This window comes from Crocodylus porosus, unplaced genomic scaffold, assembly GCF_001723895.1.
Source record: "Crocodylus porosus isolate Cpor-Errol unplaced genomic scaffold, CroPor_comp1, whole genome shotgun sequence".
NCBI lineage: Eukaryota > Metazoa > Chordata > Crocodylia > Crocodylidae > Crocodylus > Crocodylus porosus.
This window is the reverse complement of record NW_017728931.1, coordinates 46,547,674-46,556,144: the sequence shown is the minus strand read 5'-3', so window position 1 is coordinate 46,556,144 and position 8,471 is coordinate 46,547,674. Positions and strand designations below refer to the sequence as shown.

Sequence of the window (8,471 nt, the reverse complement as noted above, 5' to 3'; positions counted from 1 at the left end):
AGTACCGGCCTTTCCAGCATGCTTTATGTTTTCCTGTGCTGCAAAAGGTGTCTGACCAGGTGTGGGTTGTGTATATGTAGCTATCTGTGTATGCAATCTTACCTAAACTATGCTGTGCTTTCCTGAACAATGTCCAGTGATGACACTGTCAGGCAAAACAGATTTCTTTTTTTTCAGGTAAAAAAAAAGAAAATAATAATTTCAAAGGAATGGGTATAGGAAAAAAGAAATGATATAGGCATAACAATACTAGTAATGAAACTGTCAATGTAAGCTGCATCCTATCCAATCCTTTGCAAGAAGACACACTCCCTAGCTAGACAGTAGCAGCTGGTAAGCAGTCAGACAGTGCCTTTCAGATGCTGCTCTCTACCAAGAGACAGACTGACAAAGGCTGACAACTTCAGTACTCACAGGCTTATAGGCTGTTTTTAAATTTTTTAGGTCCCTCCACCCAGAGCACTCAGATTGGAAGGGACCTCAAAGACAGTTGGCAGACACTGGCCATCTACACATGTCAGTCTGTTCCCCACTCTTTCCCCTCCCTCGCCTTACTTTCTCTGTCCCTGCAACCCCAGATTCGAAACACCTTTAAAACACCAAAACATTCAAAATGTTTTGACTTGTTTCATTTCATTTCAAATGTTTCAGTGTGTCTCCCATTTCATTTTGGATTTGGAGTTTCAAACATCTAAATGCTTGAAACACCGCTGAAACAAAACAGCGATAGAAATTTTGCACAGCCCTAATAAAAACCTTTTCTGACTGCCCGTCACCTGCACAGCTGACTTGTCACAGAGTTAATGAGGGTCAGGAAATGGTGGTGAAATAAAGGAAGCCAGCCACTGAAAAATAAAATAAAAACAAGTTAAAAAAATTAAAAGAAATAAAGAGGAAGTAAATTAAAAAAAGTCTCACATTATAATACACTAGGATTGGAGTGTGGGAGGTCCTGATTATGCTTCCCGGCTGGGAGGCAGGATCAGTGAGGGAAGATGATTTGTGGGAGCTGTTGCCCCTGCCCCAGGAAGGAACCCCAGTTCATTGGAACCTGATCTGGCATCCTACCTTGTCCCCCCCCCGCATCTCCCCTAGACCCCACTCCTGGACCCATCCATGCCCTGCAACCTGGCAAGCTAGCATGTACTCTGCAGGTTGTTTGCATGGGGTTGCACTCCTGGGGGTGGGAAGGTCATACCCCGAAGGGTGGGTGTGCAGCATGTGTCTTGGTTCCAGAATCTCCCCATGGGCAACGGAGTTTAGGGGTGGAATGTTTGTCCCCACAGAACAGCACGGTGGAGGAGGGGATACTGCATCCTGGGATGCTGAAAGACTGCAACTTGGGTGGCTCATCTGTGGGGAACAGCCACACATGGATGGAACATGACCTGGGTAACATGGATCAGAGATAAACCTGCCCTATAGTGGCGTAACTTTAAGCTGCCCAAAGTGTGCTTAAAACTAGTCTATTAATATGTGGACAATCCAGGGATTAAGAGCTGCAGAAGCCGCCTAAAATTAAATGTGTAACAAGGCCCTTACATTATTCATATAAAGTAATATAGCTGTAACAGGGAGACTGAAACTACTTCTTCCTCCTTGGCTCCTCCCCCACCCCCCCAACATGATCCATGCACTCACCTGAGATGCAAGAGACCTGCAGTCTAAACAAGCAAGAGGAAGGTCTTGAAGTTGCATTGCCCCAATTCCAGAGGAGTGGGCTCTTGACTATTCTGAAATATGTGCATCTCCCAAGGGAGACCAAACCAGAGGGAATGTGGTCATTAAGATGAACACTGCTCAGGGTCCTCAGTGTGAATCTACCCCCACCACTGTCATGTCTATTTTGTTCAGAGACTCTTGAAAAGAAAGCATAAAATACTAACGGAGGGAAGATCGAAAGCCATAACCCAAGGGACTCCTCTCTTCCAGGACAGTACATTTCTCAATGAGCCATAAAGCCAGGTGACTTTGGGTTGCTTTCCTTCTTGCCCTAACGTATCTTCCACTCCTAGCTGTCCAATAAGGCAGCTCCGACAGGAGGGGTGGAGGGCACTCTTGGCTCTGCTTAGACCATGGTATGCTGGTTAGGGCATTTTGTGGGAAGTCTAAGATGTAGGCCCAAACCCCTTCTGCGTGAGAGGGGTGCCTAGAAACTGGGTCTCCCACTCCGTGCAAGTGCCCTAACCACTAGACTGTTAAGCAAAAAACTGTGAGAGGGATCTCATCCTCTGTCATTTTTTAATGATTACATGGAGTTACATGCCTCTCCAGTGGGAGTTGGTTCTAATATCTGCGCAAGTGACCCAAAATACTATTTACACAACTGAAGTTAACTTCTACTTTATTCATCTAGATTTGGATTTCTTTCTCTCTAGTTTAGGAGAATGGGCCTTTCCCTTTCATGATTCCCATCATAACTGCAACCTCAGGACCAGGGCAAATCAGGGTAACCGCCTTGGGCCTCATGCTTTGGGGGGCCCTGTGAACAGTCCCATACAGGCCCTGATGCAGCCACCACACAGTGCTGCAGCTGCACACCAGTGGCTCGCCACCCCCTCCACGCCCCCCCTCCCCCGCTCTGCCTGCTCACCACTGGGCTCTGCACAGGCCAATATGCCCACCACTAGGGACAGTTCTGCTCAGGACTTAAGTAGGCACCTACAGGCATTTCTTGTAGAACAAACAGATCCCAAAGTAATTAAAGGCCAGGAATGCCTGACAGTTGTTTTTGTTCGGGTCTTGTTGTTGCAGTGAAGCAAAGAAATACTACTATTAAGATATTAAGGATTCTTTAACAATCGAGCATTTAGTTTGTTCAGTGATAATATGTTACTCCACTTATCTGCACAGAAGCATCCAGCCACCTGAAACCTAAAAAATAAACTAATTATGGCACAGAAAACTGGTACAGAATAACAGGGGCAAAAAAGAAAAAAACAAAAACAGTTACCATATGGGGACAGGGGCAAAGAAGCTAACCTTCAACAAGGAATTCTAGTGTAAACTTTCTTTCTCCATTCCCATGTATTAAAAGGAAAGTAGAAGTCAGCAATGGATCATTAATTTAATATATTCTGCTATGTCAGGTATGCAGAGTTCAATGAGACAAATGGTTAGAAAGGGGGTGTTTTTGTTAGGAAGATAATCTAGACACAGCTTTCTTATCTTTGCATGCAGGGTACTTCCTATTGACCTGTCTGTCATACTAGCTCTTTGAAAACATCCTGGTCTGGGCATCCATTCTTGTTCAGTCTGGAGAAAACTGAATTACGTATTTTTCCAGCCAAAAGGGATAGCTTTCCAAAACAAAAAACAGTATGCTCATACAGTTATGTTAGCATTTACAAGGTGAAAAAGAACTGTATTTCAGCTTAGCACACTGCCCATAATTCACTGTACACTTTTGGTCATTAGCAGAAGATGCCAGTGATTTTATTTTTAATATACTGTAGCATGCATGTGCACGTGCACGGAAGAATTTTCCATGCAGAACTGATTTATTTGGATAGCAATATCAATGGCGCAGGCTGTGAATGAAAATCTAAAAAGTTGTCCAATATACAGAACCTGAATTCACAGTACCAAATACACATGTATGCACATTAGCTCTTACAGTGCATGCTTTATTGTACAAAGCACTATATTCGCTGAATAATAATCATCACTCTCAATGGCTTCAGTATTCTCCTCTCCCATCTTGACACTGTCTTACATAACAGCAGCCTCTGCTGGACAAGGCTGGAGAGTACTTTCTTTAACTGTAGCTCCCCCAAAGAAGTCCTAAACTGTCAAAACAGCCATATTGGTATTACTCAATTATACAGCAGAGGTAGACTTGCATAAAAATCAATGAGGAGTCACAGAAAAAAAAAACTTCATTTTTGCTGGACTGTAAAACGTTCTTTGGAAGAATACATTTTCTCTTGAAGTACTGATTCTCAGCGTAATTCTATATACCACCAAACAAAGCACAAGAATAAATTTAGGATTTTTGTTTTAAAAAAAATTATGTATCTATATCTAATTGGCAGCCAGTCTTGGGAGACCATGTATATTGCACCTTTGGTGGGTTACCAAGTACCACCACAGCTTCTTGAGTGGCTGAGGAGTCCCGTGTGCAAAATGCAGACCCTCCAGCAAGCTGCACATACAAATTTGGTTGAGCTTGTGCTGGCATGTTGAGTACTGTCTTGTCTTGCCTTCCTCTGACACCTCTTCTCTCTCTCAACACTGACTCTCTCCATCTCAAAGTGATATAGGCCCTGCTTCACAGTGGCTTTCCATTCACAGAGGTTCAAAGCAATTGATATCCAGGAATTGGACATCAATGTGCAGCTCATGAAGGTTTTCTTGCAAACATCAGCAAAATGTAGTTTGGGGCACCCAAGTTGATGTTTGCCAGTAGCCAGCTCACCATAGAGTATGTCCTTGGGGATTCCACCATCGCTCATATGATTCACATGTCCTAACCAATTGAGGCGTCTGTCTCAGGAGCACAAACATACTGGGTATCTTAGTCCATTCCAGAACAGAGAAGTTGGAGATTTTTGAACACCTTGTTATGTCCAGGATCCAGCAGAGACATCAAAGACGGAAACTGTTCAGTTTTCTTTCTTCCTTGGCATAAAGGAGTCCACGTTTCACTGCTCTACAATAGAGAGTTAAGTACACAAGTGCTGTAGGTGGACATCTTTGACGATAGAGTGAGCACTCCATTTTTCCAAGCTCTCTTTTGACATTTAGCCATGGCGTTGCTTGCCTTTCTGATGCAAATGTTCATTTTGGCTTCCAAGCCAAGATTCCGCAAGATGGTGAAGCCCAAGTAAGTGAATTTTTCAACCACTTCCAGGTTTTCATCATTTATTCCAACTTCAGGACACAGTTAACTTATTCAGCCATGACTACTGTCTTCTTTAGGCTAATGGTCAGACCAAAATAGCCACAAGCACAAGAAAAGCAACCCATGAGACTTTGCAGTCCTATTTCTGCAACAATTGTTGCATCATCGGCAAAGAGCATTTCATGGGCAAGAACTTCTGGGGTTTTAACTTCACTCATCTCAAAGTGAAAATGAAAGTGTTTCCCATCAGATCTGATCTGAAGGTATACTCCTTCTGAAGAGCCACTGAATGCATAGTTGGAGTAGGACAGTAAAGAAAATCCCAAAAAGCGCTGGAACTAGAACACAGCCCTGTTTGACACCACACTTGATCGCAAATTCTTCCGAACATGACCCATACAACTGCACCATTCCATACATACCAATGTAGAAGGGCTTGATGATGATCAGGAGCTTAGGAGGGCAGTCAATCTTCTTCAGGATTCAGAAAAAACCATCTCTGCTGACAAGATCAAAAATTTGATGAGATCAATAAATGCTTTGTACAGAGATTTCCTTTGTTCACAGCACTTTTATTGTATACGTCTCAAGAAAAATATCATGTCCACCGTGGATCACCTGGATCTGAAACCACATTGAGACTCAGGGTAGACTCTGTCCCACAGGGGTCTGCAGTCTTAGCAGGACAACTTGAGCAAACAGCTTCCCAATGATGCGAAGTGAGGACATACTGCAGTAGTTACTGCAGTCACTCATATCACCTTTGCTTTTGTACAGAGTGACTATGATTACATCCTTCATGCCTTGAGGAACTTCACCTTCTCTCCAACATATACATATTAAATTTGTGCAGATGGAGAAGGAGAACAGATTTCCCACGTTTAATTTCAACCAATATGCAATCTGCACCTGGGGCTTTATCACAAGCAAGCTGATCAATGGCTTTTTCTACTTCACCTGTAGTAGGTTCATGGCCAAGCACTGTCAGGGTTGAGAGGTCTTCAAGTACATTGAGAGGGGAGTCAAGGACCACATTTTTACAAGAGTAGAGTTCTGAGTAATGTTCAACCCATCTGTTTATTGCAGTTATTGATGACTGCCTATGGAGGATTTTAAAGGGGTGGTCTTCCTCGGAACAGGCCTGAGAGCTTTCCTCATGCCCCATACATTGTTTGCTTGTCACCTCAGTCAGCATCCTCTTGGATATTTTTCATACAGTTATAGCCAATAATCAGTTGCACACTGTCTCGCTGTACATTTGACCTTTAACCAGATCTCTCAAAGCTCCTGCAAATTGGAGTGGATAACATTACACATATATTTAAGAAGAGCTGACCATTTCTTTTCTGTGAGTGGAATTATTTCAGATGAGTTCTCATTGAACCAATCATTTGAGCTGCAATGCAAGGTACCACAAGAGTCAAAGGCAGTTCTATAGATGGCTCCTTTGAGTTGAACCCATTTCCCTTCAGCAGTATTTCATGGCTTAAGAGATGATAGAGCCCTGAAAAGAATTTTGATGAATTGAGAGACAGCTTTCCTCACATTTTTAGAAGTAGTTCGTGGCACACAATAGCAGTTTGCTTTCAAGTTGAATGGCTAAGTTACAAGCACCCATTGAAGCAGCAGACTATGGTGGGGAAACACCTTATTGGCTGGGGGCTGCCCAGCTTGAGGCAGGCAGTAGTTTTTCCAATGAGGTTCAATGACCTCTCCCACCATCAGAAACAATCCCTGGCACCTGGATCTACACCAATCAATCCATGACGTAACTGTTTGCTCCCATTTGTTTCAACATGTTGGCAAATTTGGAGTAACCTCTCCAGGGTGAAAAAACTGGGGCATTTTCTAGGTGATCAAGAGTTGCCCAAGTGTCAGAATCACCCTCTCAACTTTTCCAACTTATCCACTGGAAAGGTAGAACCAATACGATGTGGAGCTGCCAGAAAGAAGGCTGAATAATTGCCTAACCAGTACCATCTCAGAGGCTCCACTCTGGATTTTCTTCAGGGTTTACTCCCTTAGCCTTCACCTTGCCCAAAGTAATGCTTGTGGTTACTGTCATCTTCTTCCACCAGCTTGGCTGTTGGGAAATATCCTCTTCTGCTGAAGCTGCCATTGTGATGACCAGAGGACAGCTCTGAATGACAAGAACAGTCCTCACTTACTAAGTTCATCCCAGTTATAAAAGTGGTTTCCCAAGATGTGGCAAGTGGAGCCATTAGTATGAGTTGGATGCGAATGAGGACCAGTGATCCCAAACCACCTTAACAAAGTTTCAATGTTTGAGAAACAAAGGTTCTACCTCTCCTCAAACACCACACACACCCCTCTCCTCCTTTCCTCTGGCTTTCCTCTGTGTACCTGAGAAGGTATGAAATTTACAGCTTAAAACAAAGAAGAGAAGACTTATTTCTATATGAGAGGGAAATAGGAGGAAGGGGAGATTCCATCTTGTAAAGAAAGATGCTGATAATATTTTAGCAAGTTTAGAGTTCCTTGAGCACTAATTCATCCCTGTGGGAATTAGTCCCCATTCTTACCCTAACCATATGCTGTTTCATTGAAAAGTTTCAGATCTCTAATGTCCATGTGAGGTTGTTTCCATTACAAGACCTCCATGAGAGAGACTACTCTTACTGTTTTTCATTATTATTGCTGAATAAACTTTTGGAGGAAGCACATTTTTCAGCAACCCACAACTCCTTCAAATTTGACAGGAATCAGAAATCACAGTTAGAAAAATTAAATCCTGCTTGTGTTTCCTGAACTTAAACAACAGATGAATTTGACAGGTTTTTAAGTCTCATTAATATTACTGTTGTCTGACTCTAAATAAAACCTTGATGACTGTTATGCTGTTTCATGACATTTTACATACTCTGCTGTAAAAAAAATACTAGAGAGTTTTTTTGTGCCAACTCATGAAAAATTAATTTGAAAGAGCAATCTTTAATGTTTATAGTTCCATGAAAGCTGCCGAAGTAAAAACCTGAAAATACTGTGCATTGCAATTTGCTTAGTAAGGAGATAGTTACACATGGGACCAAATCCTCAACCCCTTCTAAAAATCACTTTGTACTACAAAGCTGACTTAAATCAGCTTCCTGAGGCCTCCTACTTGCAAAGGAAGAATTCCCAAGTTATAAGTACACAAGACATTACTGGAAGACAGAGGAGATGGCCAGGGCATTTCCATCTTATAATCAACCTGTTGCAGTAACTTCTTGAGGCCATACATTTCCAGATACCTTCAAGCACCGTGAGGTAGGAGTGCTGAAGGTCAAGTTGACCTCTAACTGACACAGTTCCAAAGCACCATATTGCTAAAGAAACCCCACCTTGTGCTTGTGGCAGAAAGCCACCTTGGTTTCTCCCCAAAATCTCTGCCCTGTGACATTGTGACTAAAATCTCTGAGCAGCAACCATTTGATTAGGGTGGGCCCTGCACACAGGGGACTGCACCCTCAGCCTGTCTATTTAGGTAACTTGAGCTGGCTGCATTCCTGGGGGGTGGGAAACCTGCTCCCTCTGCCTAGTGACTTGCATCAATTACCTGGGTGGGGGGTTTCTACCTGGGGAGCTGGAATCTGCCTGGTAACAGGTGATGTATTTCAAATTGGTTGGC

At 43.0% G+C, this 8,471-nt stretch overlaps 1 long non-coding RNA gene across 1 annotated transcript in view; it reads left to right on the top strand.

Moving 5' to 3' along the window:
• The first annotated feature begins 3,320 nt into the window (after positions 1-3,320).
• LOC109316583 overlaps positions 3,321-8,471 on the top strand; it is a 12,320-nt gene continuing 7,169 nt past the window's right edge. The window contains exons 1-2 of the long non-coding RNA XR_002102877.1: positions 3,321-3,331; positions 4,102-4,111. This is a non-coding gene — a long non-coding RNA (uncharacterized LOC109316583). The remainder of the gene's footprint in view (positions 3,332-4,101; positions 4,112-8,471) is intronic.